Genomic DNA, 13,753 nt, shown 5'->3' with positions numbered 1-13,753 from the left:
TGTTTCAGGTCCAGTGTTACAGCGATTCCCTTTGCCATGTGTTGAGCCAGCCGTGTGGTGACTGCGCAATAATGAGGCAGGAGAGACATTGACTGCCACTGCTGTTTTGTTTCCTTGTGGTTTATGTAGTTGTTTTTATTTGTGATTGTATTATTAGTCTTTTGGTTTCTCTCGGCTGTGGCAATCATTGTTTTTCCCCAGTCAATTGAACATCATAGATCATTGTAACTGCCTCATGGCAGTAATTGTGGCTTTTACGCACGCTCCTTCCGCCTCTAGAATCATGTCAATACCAAAATGACGCCCAACATAATGATTTCATGTAATGATCAAATGATTTTCACTTTCACTGATTCTTGCTCAAGCATATGTTTCAGCAGCAAAGTGGATCTACGGGACGCTTCGATAAAGCCAATCACAGCAGCTCCTCTCATCAGGAACAGACAGTTTAACGAGCCAACACTTCAGCAGGAAACCTCCCTCCACAGACAAAAGTATACGTTTAAGTATAAGTTGAGCTCCTGAGGTCCTGGCCGTATTATTGACTTGTAAGTGTTTTTCCCCTGTGTTTTTTGTGTAAGAGTGTATGCTCTGTTTTTGCGAGGAGCTTTGCGTTCCGAGGACCCGCAGGCTGTCGCGTGAGTTGGATGGGACACCAACAGGGAGCAGGCCCGTGTCGCGGCGCAGGCCAAGGCAACACTCAACACTGAGGCAACTGGGAAGTGTCCCGGTGCTCCTCAAGGGCTGCCCACCACAAGCTCCCACAGAGGACTCATGAACGCTCTGGTCCGGACCACGTCTGAGACCGGCAACGCTGAAAAGCGACAAACGTCACAGACGCGTGTCCTCTCTGGGAGTGTGGAATGAGACCTATGGCAGAAATAACACCCATGGTTTCCGGAGCTCTTTCACCAGAGAAGAGCTCATTAACATCATCACTTGTTACTTTGCCCCATTCAGGTCTGGAGTGCATTTGTGTTCTCTGGTTTCTAACATAACAGTGTGTTTTATGTGAAGCTTTTCAGTTTCTGAGGTTTGCAGGCATGAAACAGTCATTTTAAAGCACAGTCAACTGAAAATGACTCAGTGTGAGTGAAAAGTGGTCAGAATCAACACTATTGTGTTTATCGTGAAGCTTTTCAGTTTCTGAGGTTTGCAGGAATGACACACAAATTTTAGAAAAAAGTCAACTGAAAACCACTCAGTGTGAGTGAATACTGGTCAGAATCAGCACTTCTGTGTTTTTTGTCAAGCTTTTGAGTTTGTGAGGACTGCAGGCCTGAAACAACTGAAAATGCCTCAGTGTGATTGAATCGTGATCAGAATCAACGCTTGTGTGATGTTTGTGACACTTTTCAGTTTCTGAAGTTTGCAGGAATGAAACAAGCAACAATGAGGCAACTGGGAAGTGTCCCAAGCTCCCACAGAGGACTCATGAACGCTCTGGTCCGGACCACGTCTGAGACCGGCAACGCTGAAAAGCGACAAACGTCACAGACGCGTGTCCTCTCTGGGAGTGTGGAATGAGACCTATGGCAGAAACGGCTCCTATTTAAAATCTTCCGAGGGTGAAGTAGTCATATCGAATGTGACGTCACCAAGCCAGGGACGTATCAAAGGAGGATCCCGCTCATTTTGCTTTGAAGTCGAGGCTTTGCTGCTGTGTGCTTTATTCTGTTTCAGGTCCAGTGTTACAGCGATTCCCTTTGCCATGTGTTGAGCCAGCCGTGTGGTGACTGCGCAATAATGAGGCAGGAGAGACATTGACTGCCACTGCTGTTTTGTTTCCTTGTGGTTTATGTAGTTGTTTTTATTTGTGATTGTATTATTAGTCTTTTGGTTTCTCTCGGCTGTGGCAATCATTGTTTTTCCCCAGTCAATTGAACATCATAGATCATTGTAACTGCCTCATGGCAGTAATTGTGGCTTTTACGCACGCTCCTTCCGCCTCTAGAATCATGTCAATACCAAAATGACGCCCAACATAATGATTTCATGTAATGATCAAATGATTTTCACTTTCACTGATTCTTGCTCAAGCATATGTTTCAGCAGCAAAGTGGATCTACGGGACGCTTCGATAAAGCCAATCACAGCAGCTCCTCTCATCAGGAACAGACAGTTTAACGAGCCAACACTTCAGCAGGAAACCTCCCTCCACAGACAAAAGTATACGTTTAAGTATAAGTTGAGCTCCTGAGGTCCTGGCCGTATGATTGACTTGTAAGTGTTTTTCCCCTGTGTTTTTTGTGTAAGAGTGTATGCTCTGTTTTTGCGAGGAGCTTTGCGTTCCGAGGACCCGCAGGCTGTCGCGTGAGTTGGATGGGACACCAACAGGGAGCAGGCCCGTGTCGCGGCGCAGGCCAAGGCAACACTCAACACTGAGGCAACTGGGAAGTGTCCCGGTGCTCCTCAAGGGCTGCCCACCACAAGCTCCCACAGAGGACTCATGAACGCTCTGGTCCGGACCACGTCTGAGACCGGCAACGCTGAAAAGCGACAAACGTCACAGACGCGTGTCCTCTCTGGGAGTGTGGAATGAGACCTATGGCAGAAACGGCTCCTATTTAAAATCTTCCGAGGGTGAAGTAGTCATATCGAATGTGACGTCACCAAGCCAGGGACGTATCAAAGGAGGATCCCGCTCATTTTGCTTTGAAGTCGAGGCTTTGCTGCTGTGTGCTTTATTCTGTTTCAGGTCCAGTGTTACAGCGATTCCCTTTGCCATGTGTTGAGCCAGCCGTGTGGTGACTGCGCAATAATGAGGCAGGAGAGACATTGACTGCCACTGCTGTTTTGTTTCCTTGTGGTTTATGTAGTTGTTTTTATTTGTGATTGTATTATTAGTCTTTTGGTTTCTCTCGGCTGTGGCAATCATTGTTTTTCCCCAGTCAATTGAACACTATAGATCATTGTAACTGCCTCATGGCAGTAATTGTGGCTTTTACGCACGCTCCTTCCGCCTCTAGAATCATGTCAATACCAAAATGACGCCCAACATAATGATCAAATGATTTTCACTTTCACTGATTCTTGCTCAAGCATATGTTTCAGCAGCAAAGTGGATCTACGGGACGCTTCGATAAAGCCAATCACAGCAGCTCCTCTCATCAGGAACAGACAGTTTAACGAGCCAACACTTCAGCAGGAAACCTCCCTCCACAGACAAAAGTATACGTTTAAGTATAAGTTGAGCTCCTGAGGTCCTGGCCGTATTATTGACTTGTAAGTGTTTTTCCCCTGTGTTTTTTGTGTAAGAGTGTATGCTCTGTTTTTGCGAGGAGCTTTGCGTTCCGAGGACCCGCAGGCTGTCGCGTGAGTTGGATGGGACACCAACAGGGAGCAGGCCCGTGTCGCGGCGCAGGCCAAGGCAACACTCAACACTGAGGCAACTGGGAAGTGTCCCGGTGCTCCTCAAGGGCTGCCCACCACAAGCTCCCACAGAGGACTCATGAACGCTCTGGTCCGGACCACGTCTGAGACCGGCAACGCTGAAAAGCGACAAACGTCACAGACGCGTGTCCTCTCTGGGAGTGTGGAATGAGACCTATGGCAGAAATAACACCCATGGTTTCCGGAGCTCTTTCACCAGAGAAGAGCTCATTAACATCATCACTTGTTACTTTGCCCCATTCAGGCCTGGAGTGCATTTGTGTTCTCTGGTTTCTAACATAACAGTGTGTTTTATGTGAAGCTTTTCAGTTTCTGAGGTTTGCAGGCATGAAACAGTCATTTTAAAGCACAGTCAACTGAAAATGACTCAGTGTGAGTGAAAAGTGGTCAGAATCAACACTATTGTGTTTATCGTGAAGCTTTTCAGTTTCTGAGGTTTGCAGGAATGACACACAAATTTTAGAAAAAAGTCAACTGAAAACCACTCAGTGTCAGTGAATACTGGTCAGAATCAGCACTTCTGTGTTTTTTGTCAAGCTTTTCAGTTTGTTAGGTCTGCAGGCCTGAAACAACTGAAAATGACTCAGTGTGATTGAATCGTGGTCAGAATCAACGCTTGTGTGATGTTTGTGAAACTTTTCAGTTTCTGAAGTTTGCAGGAATGAAACAAGCAACAATGAGGCAACTGGGAAGTGTCCCAAGCTCCCACAGAGGACTCATGAACGCTCTGGTCCGGACCACGTCTGAGACCGGCAACGCTGAAAAGCGACAAACGTCACAGACGCGTGTCCTCTCTGGGAGTGTGGAATGAGACCTATGGCAGAAACGGCTCCTATTTAAAATCTTCCGAGGGTGAAGTAGTCATATCGAATGTGACGTCACCAAGCCAGGGACGTATCAAAGGAGGATCCCGCTCATTTTGCTTTGAAGTCGAGGCTTTGCTGCTGTGTGCTTTATTCTGTTTCAGGTCCAGTGTTACAGCGATTCCCTTTGCCATGTGTTGAGCCAGCCGTGTGGTGACTGCGCAATAATGAGGCAGGAGAGACATTGACTGCCACTGCTGTTTTGTTTCCTTGTGGTTTATGTAGTTGTTTTTATTTGTGATTGTATTATTAGTCTTTTGGTTTCTCTCGGCTGTGGCAATCATTGTTTTTCCCCAGTCAATTGAACACTATAGATCATTGTAACTGCCTCATGGCAGTAATTGTGGCTTTTACGCACGCTCCTTCCGCCTCTAGAATCATGTCAATACCAAAATGACGCCCAACATAATGATCAAATGATTTTCACTTTCACTGATTCTTGCTCAAGCATATGTTTCAGCAGCAAAGTGGATCTACGGGACGCTTCGATAAAGCCAATCACAGCAGCTCCTCTCATCAGGAACAGACAGTTTAACGAGCCAACACTTCAGCAGGAAACCTCCCTCCACAGACAAAAGTATACGTTTAAGTATAAGTTGAGCTCCTGAGGTCCTGGCCGTATGATTGACTTGTAAGTGTTTTTCCCCTGTGTTTTTTGTGTAAGAGTGTATGCTCTGTTTTTGCGAGGAGCTTTGCGTTCCGAGGACCCGCAGGCTGTCGCGTGAGTTGGATGGGACACCAACAGGGAGCAGGCCCGTGTCGCGGCGCAGGCCAAGGCAACACTCAACACTGAGGCAACTGGGAAGTGTCCCGGTGCTCCTCAAGGGCTGCCCACCACAAGCTCCCACAGAGGACTCATGAACGCTCTGGTCCGGACCACGTCTGAGACCGGCAACGCTGAAAAGCGACAAACGTCACAGACGCGTGTCCTCTCTGGGAGTGTGGAATGAGACCTATGGCAGAAATAACACCCATGGTTTCCGGAGCTCTTTCACCAGAGAAGAGCTCATTAACATCATCACTTGTTACTTTGCCCCATTCAGGCCTGGAGTGCATTTGTGTTCTCTGGTTTCTAACATAACAGTGTGTTTTATGTGAAGCTTTTCAGTTTCTGAGGTTTGCAGGCATGAAACAGTCATTTTAAAGCACAGTCAACTGAAAATGACTCAGTGTGAGTGAAAAGTGGTCAGAATCAACACTATTGTGTTTATCGTGAAGCTTTTCAGTTTCTGAGGTTTGCAGGAATGACACACAAATTTTAGAAAAAAGTCAACTGAAAACCACTCAGTGTCAGTGAATACTGGTCAGAATCAGCACTTATGTGTTTTTTGTCAAGCTTTTCAGTTTGTGAGGTCTGCAGGCCTGAAACAACTGAAAATGACTCAGTGTGATTGAATCGTGGTCAGAATCAACGCTTGTGTGATGTTTGTGAAACTTTTCAGTTTCTGAAGTTTGCAGGAATGAAACAAGCAACAATGAGGCAACTGGGAAGTGTCCCAAGCTCCCACAGAGGACTCATGAACGCTCTGGTCCGGACCACGTCTGAGACCGGCAACGCTGAAAAGCGACAAACGTCACAGACGCGTGTCCTCTCTGGGAGTGTGGAATGAGACCTATGGCAGAAACGGCTCCTATTTAAAATCTTCCGAGGGTGAAGTAGTCATATCGAATGTGACGTCACCAAGCCAGGGACGTATCAAAGGAGGATCCCGCTCATTTTGCTTTGAAGTCGAGGCTTTGCTGCTGTGTGCTTTATTCTGTTTCAGGTCCAGTGTTACAGCGATTCCCTTTGCCATGTGTTGAGCCAGCCGTGTGGTGACTGCGCAATAATGAGGCAGGAGAGACATTGACTGCCACTGCTGTTTTGTTTCCTTGTGGTTTATGTAGTTGTTTTTATTTGTGATTGTATTATTAGTCTTTTGGTTTCTCTCGGCTGTGGCAATCATTGTTTTTCCCCAGTCAATTGAACATCATAGATCATTGTAACTGCCTCATGGCAGTAATTGTGGCTTTTACGCACGCTCCTTCCGCCTCTAGAATCATGTCAATACCAAAATGACGCCCAACATAATGATTTCATGTAATGATCAAATGATTTTCACTTTCACTGATTCTTGCTCAAGCATATGTTTCAGCAGCAAAGTGGATCTACGGGACGCTTCGATAAAGCCAATCACAGCAGCTCCTCTCATCAGGAACAGACAGTTTAACGAGCCAACACTTCAGCAGGAAACCTCCCTCCACAGACAAAAGTATACGTTTAAGTATAAGTTGAGCTCCTGAGGTCCTGGCCGTATTATTGACTTGTAAGTGTTTTTCCCCTGTGTTTTTTGTGTAAGAGTGTATGCTCTGTTTTTGCGAGGAGCTTTGCGTTCCGAGGACCCGCAGGCTGTCGTGTGAGTTGGATGGGACACCAACAGGGAGCAGGCCCGTGTCGCGGCGCAGGCCAAGGCAACACTCAACACTGAGGCAACTGGGAAGTGTCCCGGTGCTCCTCAAGGGCTGCCCACCACAAGCTCCCACAGAGGACTCATGAACGCTCTGGTCCGGACCACGTCTGAGACCGGCAACGCTGAAAAGCGACAAACGTCACAGACGCGTGTCCTCTCTGGGAGTGTGGAATGAGACCTATGGCAGAAACGGCTCCTATTTAAAATCTTCCGTGGGTGAAGTAGTCATATCGAATGTGACGTCACCAAGCCAGGGACGTATCAAAGGAGGATCCCGCTCATTTTGCTTTGAAGTCGAGGCTTTGCTGCTGTGTGCTTTATTCTGTTTCAGGTCCAGTGTTACAGCGATTCCCTTTGCCATGTGTTGAGCCAGCCGTGTGGTGACTGCGCAATAATGAGGCAGGAGAGACATTGACTGCCACTGCTGTTTTGTTTCCTTGTGGTTTATGTAGTTGTTTTTATTTGTGATTGTATTATTAGTCTTTTGGTTTCTCTCGGCTGTGGCAATCATTGTTTTTCCCCAGTCAATTGAACACTATAGATCATTGTAACTGCCTCATGGCAGTAATTGTGGCTTTTACGCACGCTCCTTCCGCCTCTAGAATCATGTCAATACCAAAATGACGCCCAACATAATGATCAAATGATTTTCACTTTCACTGATTCTTGCTCAAGCATATGTTTCAGCAGCAAAGTGGATCTACGGGACGCTTCGATAAAGCCAATCACAGCAGCTCCTCTCATCAGGAACAGACAGTTTAACGAGCCAACACTTCAGCAGGAAACCTCCCTCCACAGACAAAAGTATACGTTTAAGTATAAGTTGAGCTCCTGAGGTCCTGGCCGTATTATTGACTTGTAAGTGTTTTTCCCCTGTGTTTTTTGTGTAAGAGTGTATGCTCTGTTTTTGCGAGGAGCTTTGCGTTCCGAGGACCCGCAGGCTGTCGTGTGAGTTGGATGGGACACCAACAGGGAGCAGGCCCGTGTCGCGGCGCAGGCCAAGGCAACACTCAACACTGAGGCAACTGGGAAGTGTCCCGGTGCTCCTCAAGGGCTGCCCACCACAAGCTCCCACAGAGGACTCATGAACGCTCTGGTCCGGACCACGTCTGAGACCGGCAACGCTGAAAAGCGACAAACGTCACAGACGCGTGTCCTCTCTGGGAGTGTGGAATGAGACCTATGGCAGAAATAACACCCATGGTTTCCGGAGCTCTTTCACCAGAGAAGAGCTCATTAACATCATCACTTGTTACTTTGCCCCATTCAGGCCTGGAGTGCATTTGTGTTCTCTGGTTTCTAACATAACAGTGTGTTTTATGTGAAGCTTTTCAGTTTCTGAGGTTTGCAGGCATGAAACAGTAATTTTAAAGCACAGTCAACTGAAAATGACTCAGTGTGAGTGAAAAGTGGTCAGAATCAACACTATTGTGTTTATCGTGAAGCTTTTCAGTTTCTGAGGTTTGCAGGATTGACACACAAATTTTAGAAAAAAGTCAACTGAAAACCACTCAGTGTCAGTGAATACTGGTCAGAATCAGCACTTATGTGTTTTTTGTCAAGCTTTTCAGTTTGTGAGGTCTGCAGGCCTGAAACAACTGAAAATGACTCAGTGTGATTGAATCGTGGTCAGAATCAACGCTTGTGTGATGTTTGTGAAACTTTTCAGTTTCTGAAGTTTGCAGGAATGAAACAAGCAACAATGAGGCAACTGGGAAGTGTCCCAAGCTCCCACAGAGGACTCATGAACGCTCTGGTCCGGACCACGTCTGAGACCGGCAACGCTGAAAAGCGACAAACGTCACAGACGCGTGTCCTCTCTGGGAGTGTGGAATGAGACCTATGGCAGAAACGGCTCCTATTTAAAATCTTCCGAGGGTGAAGTAGTCATATCGAATGTGACGTCACCAAGCCAGGGACGTATCAAAGGAGGATCCCGCTCATTTTGCTTTGAAGTCGAGGCTTTGCTGCTGTGTGCTTTATTCTGTTTCAGGTCCAGTGTTACAGCGATTCCCTTTGCCATGTGTTGAGCCAGCCGTGTGGTGACTGCGCAATAATGAGGCAGGAGAGACATTGACTGCCACTGCTGTTTTGTTTCCTTGTGGTTTATGTAGTTGTTTTTATTTGTGATTGTATTATTAGTCTTTTGGTTTCTCTCGGCTGTGGCAATCATTGTTTTTCCCCAGTCAATTGAACACTATAGATCATTGTAACTGCCTCATGGCAGTAATTGTGGCTTTTACGCACGCTCCTTCCGCCTCTAGAATCATGTCAATACCAAAATGACGCCCAACATAATGATCAAATGATTTTCACTTTCACTGATTCTTGCTCAAGCATATGTTTCAGCAGCAAAGTGGATCTACGGGACGCTTCGATAAAGCCAATCACAGCAGCTCCTCTCATCAGGAAAAGACAGTTTAACGAGCCAACACTTCAGCAGGAAACCTCCCTCCACAGACAAAAGTATACGCTTAAGTATAAGTTGAGCTCCTGAGGTCCTGGCCGTATTATTGACTTGTAAGTGTTTTTCCCCTTTGTTTTTTGTGTAAGAGTGTATGCTCTGTTTTTGCGAGGAGCTTTGCGTTCCGAGGACCCGCAGGCTGTCGCGTGAGTTGGATGGGACACCAACAGGGAGCAGGCCCGTGTCGCGGCGCAGGCCAAGGCAACACTCAACACTGAGGCAACTGGGAAGTGTCCCGGTGCTCCTCAAGGGCTGCCCACCACAAGCTCCCACAGAGGACTCATGAACGCTCTGGTCCGGACCACGTCTGAGACCGGCAACGCTGAAAAGCGACAAACGTCACAGACGCGTGTCCTCTCTGGGAGTGTGGAATGAGACCTATGGCAGAAATAACACCCATGGTTTCCGGAGCTCTTTCACCAGAGAAGAGCTCATTAACATCATCACTTGTAACTTTGCCCCATTCAGGCCTGGAGTGCATTTGTGTTCTCTGGTTTCTAACATAACAGTGTGTTTTATGTGAAGCTTTTCAGTTTCTGAGGTTTGCAGGCATGAAACAGTCATTTTAAAGCACAGTCAACTGAAAATGACTCAGTGTGAGTGAAAAGTGGTCAGAATCAACACTATTGTGTTTATCGTGAAGCTTTTCAGTTTCTGAGGTTTGCAGGAATGACACACAAATTTTAGAAAAAAGTCAACTGAAAACCACTCAGTGTCAGTGAATACTGGTCAGAATCAGCACTTCTGTGTTTTTTGTCAAGCTTTTCAGTTTGTGAGGTCTGCAAGCCTGAAACAACTGAAAATGACTCAGTGTGATTGAATCGTGGTCAGAATCAACGCTTGTGTGATGTTTGTGAAACTTTTCAGTTTCTGAAGTTTGCAGGAATGAAACAAGCAACAATGAGGCAACTGGGAAGTGTCCCAAGCTCCCACAGAGGACTCATGAACGCTCTGGTCCGGACCACGTCTGAGACCGGCAACGCTGAAAAGCGACAAACATCACAGACGCGTGTCCTCTCTGGGAGTGTGGAATGAGACCTATGGCAGAAACGGCTCCTATTTAAAATCTTCCGAGGGTGAAGTAGTCATATCGAATGTGACGTCACCAAGCCAGGGACGTATCAAAGGAGGATCCCGCTCATTTTGCTTTGAGGTCGAGGCTTTGCTGCTGTGTGCTTTATTCTGTTTCAGGTCCAGTGTTACAGCGATTCCCTTTGCCATGTGTTGAGCCAGCCGTGTGGTGACTGCGCAATAATGAGGCAGGAGAGACATTGACTGCCACTGCTGTTTTGTTTCCTTGTGGTTTATGTAGTTGTTTTTATTTGTGATTGTATTATTAGTCTTTTGGTTTCTCTCGGCTGTGGCAATCATTGTTTTTCCCCAGTCAATTGAACACTATAGATCATTGTAACTGCCTCATGGCAGTAATTGTGGCTTTTACGCACGCTCCTTCCGCCTCTAGAATCATGTCAATACCAAAATGACGCCCAACATAATGATCAAATGATTTTCACTTTCACTGATTCTTGCTCAAGCATATGTTTCAGCAGCAAAGTGGATCTACGGGACGCTTCGATAAAGCCAATCACAGCAGCTCCTCTCATCAGGAACAGACAGTTTAACGAGCCAACACTTCAGCAGGAAACCTCCCTCCACAGACAAAAGTATACGTTTAAGTATAAGTTGAGCTCCTGAGGTCCTGGCCGTATGATTGACTTGTAAGTGTTTTTCCCCTGTGTTTTTTGTGTAAGAGTGTATGCTCTGTTTTTGCGAGGAGCTTTGCGTTCCGAGGACCCGCAGGCTGTCGCGTGAGTTGGATGGGACACCAACAGGGAGCAGGCCCGTGTCGCGGCGCAGGCCAAGGCAACACTCAACACTGAGGCAACTGGGAAGTGTCCCGGTGCTCCTCAAGGGCTGCCCACCACAAGCTCCCACAGAGGACTCATGAACGCTCTGGTCCGGACCACGTCTGAGACCGGCAACGCTGAAAAGCGACAAACGTCACAGACGCGTGTCCTCTCTGGGAGTGTGGAATGAGACCTATGGCAGAAATAACACCCATGGTTTCCGGAGCTCTTTCACCAGAGAAGAGCTCATTAACATCATCACTTGTTACTTTGCCCCATTCAGGCCTGGAGTGCATTTGTGTTCTCTGGTTTCTAACATAACAGTGTGTTTTATGTGAAGCTTTTCAGTTTCTGAGGTTTGCAGTCATGAAACAGTAATTTTAAAGCACAGTCAACTGAAAATGACTCAGTGTGAGTGAAAAGTGGTCAGAATCAACACTATTGTGTTTATCGTGAAGCTTTTCAGTTTCTGAGGTTTGCAGGAATGACACACAAATTTTAGAAAAAAGTCAACTGAAAACCACTCAGTGTGAGAGAATACTGGTCAGAATCAGCACTTATGTGTTTTTTGTCAAGCTTTTCAGTTTGTGAGGTCTGCAGGCCTGAAACAACTGAAAATGACTCAGTGTGATTGAATCGTGGTCAGAATCAACGCTTGTGTGATGTTTGTGAAACTTTTCAGTTTCTGAAGTTTGCAGGAATGAAACAAGCAACAATGAGGCAACTGGGAAGTGTCCCAAGCTCCCACAGAGGACTCATGAACGCTATGGTCCGGACCACGTCTGAGACCGCCAACGCTGAAAAGCGACAAACGTCACAGACGCGTGTCCTCTCTGGGAGTGTGGAATGAGACCTATGGCAGAAATAACACCCATGGTTTCCGGAGCTCTTTCACCAGAGAAGAGCTCATTAACATCATCACTTGTTACTTTGCCCCATTCAGGCCTGGAGTGCATTTGTGTTCTCTGGTTTCTAACATAACAGTGTGTTTTATGTGAAGCTTTTCAGTTTCTGAGGTTTGCAGGCATGAAACAGTAATTTTAAAGCACAGTCAACTGAAAATGACTCAGTGTGAGTGAAAAGTGGTCAGAATCAACACTATTGTGTTTATCGTGAAGCTTTTCAGTTTCTGAGGTTTGCAGGAATGACACACAAATTTTAGAAAAAAGTCAACTGAAAACCACTCAGTGTGAGAGAATACTGGTCAGAATCAGCACTTATGTGTTTTTTGTCAAGCTTTTCAGTTTGTGAGGTCTGCAGGCCTGAAACAACTGAAAATGACTCAGTGTGATTGAATCGTGGTCAGAATCAACGCTTGTGTGATGTTTGTGAAACTTTTCAGTTTCTGAAGTTTGCAGGAATGAAACAAGCAACAATGAGGCAACTGGGAAGTGTCCCAAGCTCCCACAGAGGACTCATGAACGCTCTGGTCCGGACCACGTCTGAGACCGGCAACGCTGAAAAGCGACAAACGTCACAGACGCGTGTCCTCTCTGGGAGTGTGGAATGAGACCTATGGCAGAAACGGCTCCTATTTAAAATCTTCCGAGGGTGAAGTAGTCATATCGAATGTGACGTCACCAAGCCAGGGACGTATCAAAGGAGGATCCCGCTCATTTTGCTTTGAAGTCGAGGCTTTGCTGCTGTGTGCTTTATTCTGTTTCAGGTCCAGTGTTACAGCGATTCCCTTTGCCATGTGTTGAGCCAGCCGTGTGGTGACTGCGCAATAATGAGGCAGGAGAGACATTGACTGCCACTGCTGTTTTGTTTCCTTGTGGTTTATGTAGTTGTTTTTATTTGTGATTGTATTATTAGTCTTTTGGTTTCTCTCGGCTGTGGCAATCATTGTTTTTCCCCAGTCAATTGAACATCATAGATCATTGTAACTGCCTCATGGCAGTAATTGTGGCTTTTACGCACGCTCCTTCCGCCTCTAGAATCATGTCAATACCAAAATGACGCCCAACATAATGATCAAATGATTTTCACTTTTAACTGATTCTTGCTCAAGCATATGTTTCAGCAGCAAAGTGGATCTACGGGACGCTTCGATAAAGCCAATCACAGCAGCTCCTCTCATCAGGAACAGACAGTTTAACGAGCCAACACTTCAGCAGGAAACCTCCCTCCACAGACAAAAGTATACGTTTAAGTATAAGTTGAGCTCCTGAGGTCCTGGCCGTATGATTGACTTGTAAGTGTTTTTCCCCTGTGTTTTTTGTGTAAGAGTGTATGCTCTGTTTTTGCGAGGAGCTTTGCGTTCCGAGGACCCGCAGGCTGTCGCGTGAGTTGGATGGGACACCAACAGGGAGCAGGCCCGTGTCGCGGCGCAGGCCAAGGCAACACTCAACACTGAGGCAACTGGGAAGTGTCCCGGTGCTCCTCAAGGGCTGCCCACCACAAGCTCCCACAGAGGACTCATGAACGCTCTGGTCCGGACCACGTCTGAGACCGGCAACGCTGAAAAGCGACAAACGTCACAGACGCGTGTCCTCTCTGGGAGTGTGGAATGAGACCTATGGCAGAAATAACACCCATGGTTTCCGGAGCTCTTTCACCAGAGAAGAGCTCATTAACATCATCACTTGTTACTTTGCCCCATTCAGGCCTGGAGTGCATTTGTGTTCTCTGGTTTCTAACATAACAGTGTGTTTTATGTGAAGCTTTTCAGTTTCTGAGGTTTGCAGTCATGAAACAGTAATTTTAAAGCACAGTCAACTGAAAATGACTCAGTGT

Source organism: Trachinotus anak, unplaced genomic scaffold (assembly GCF_046630095.1).
Source record: "Trachinotus anak isolate AG129_WGS33_773 ecotype Australia unplaced genomic scaffold, CSIRO_AGI_Tana_v1 ptg000005l, whole genome shotgun sequence".
Lineage (NCBI taxonomy): Eukaryota > Metazoa > Chordata > Actinopteri > Carangiformes > Carangidae > Trachinotus > Trachinotus anak.
This window is presented reverse-complemented; position numbering follows the sequence as displayed.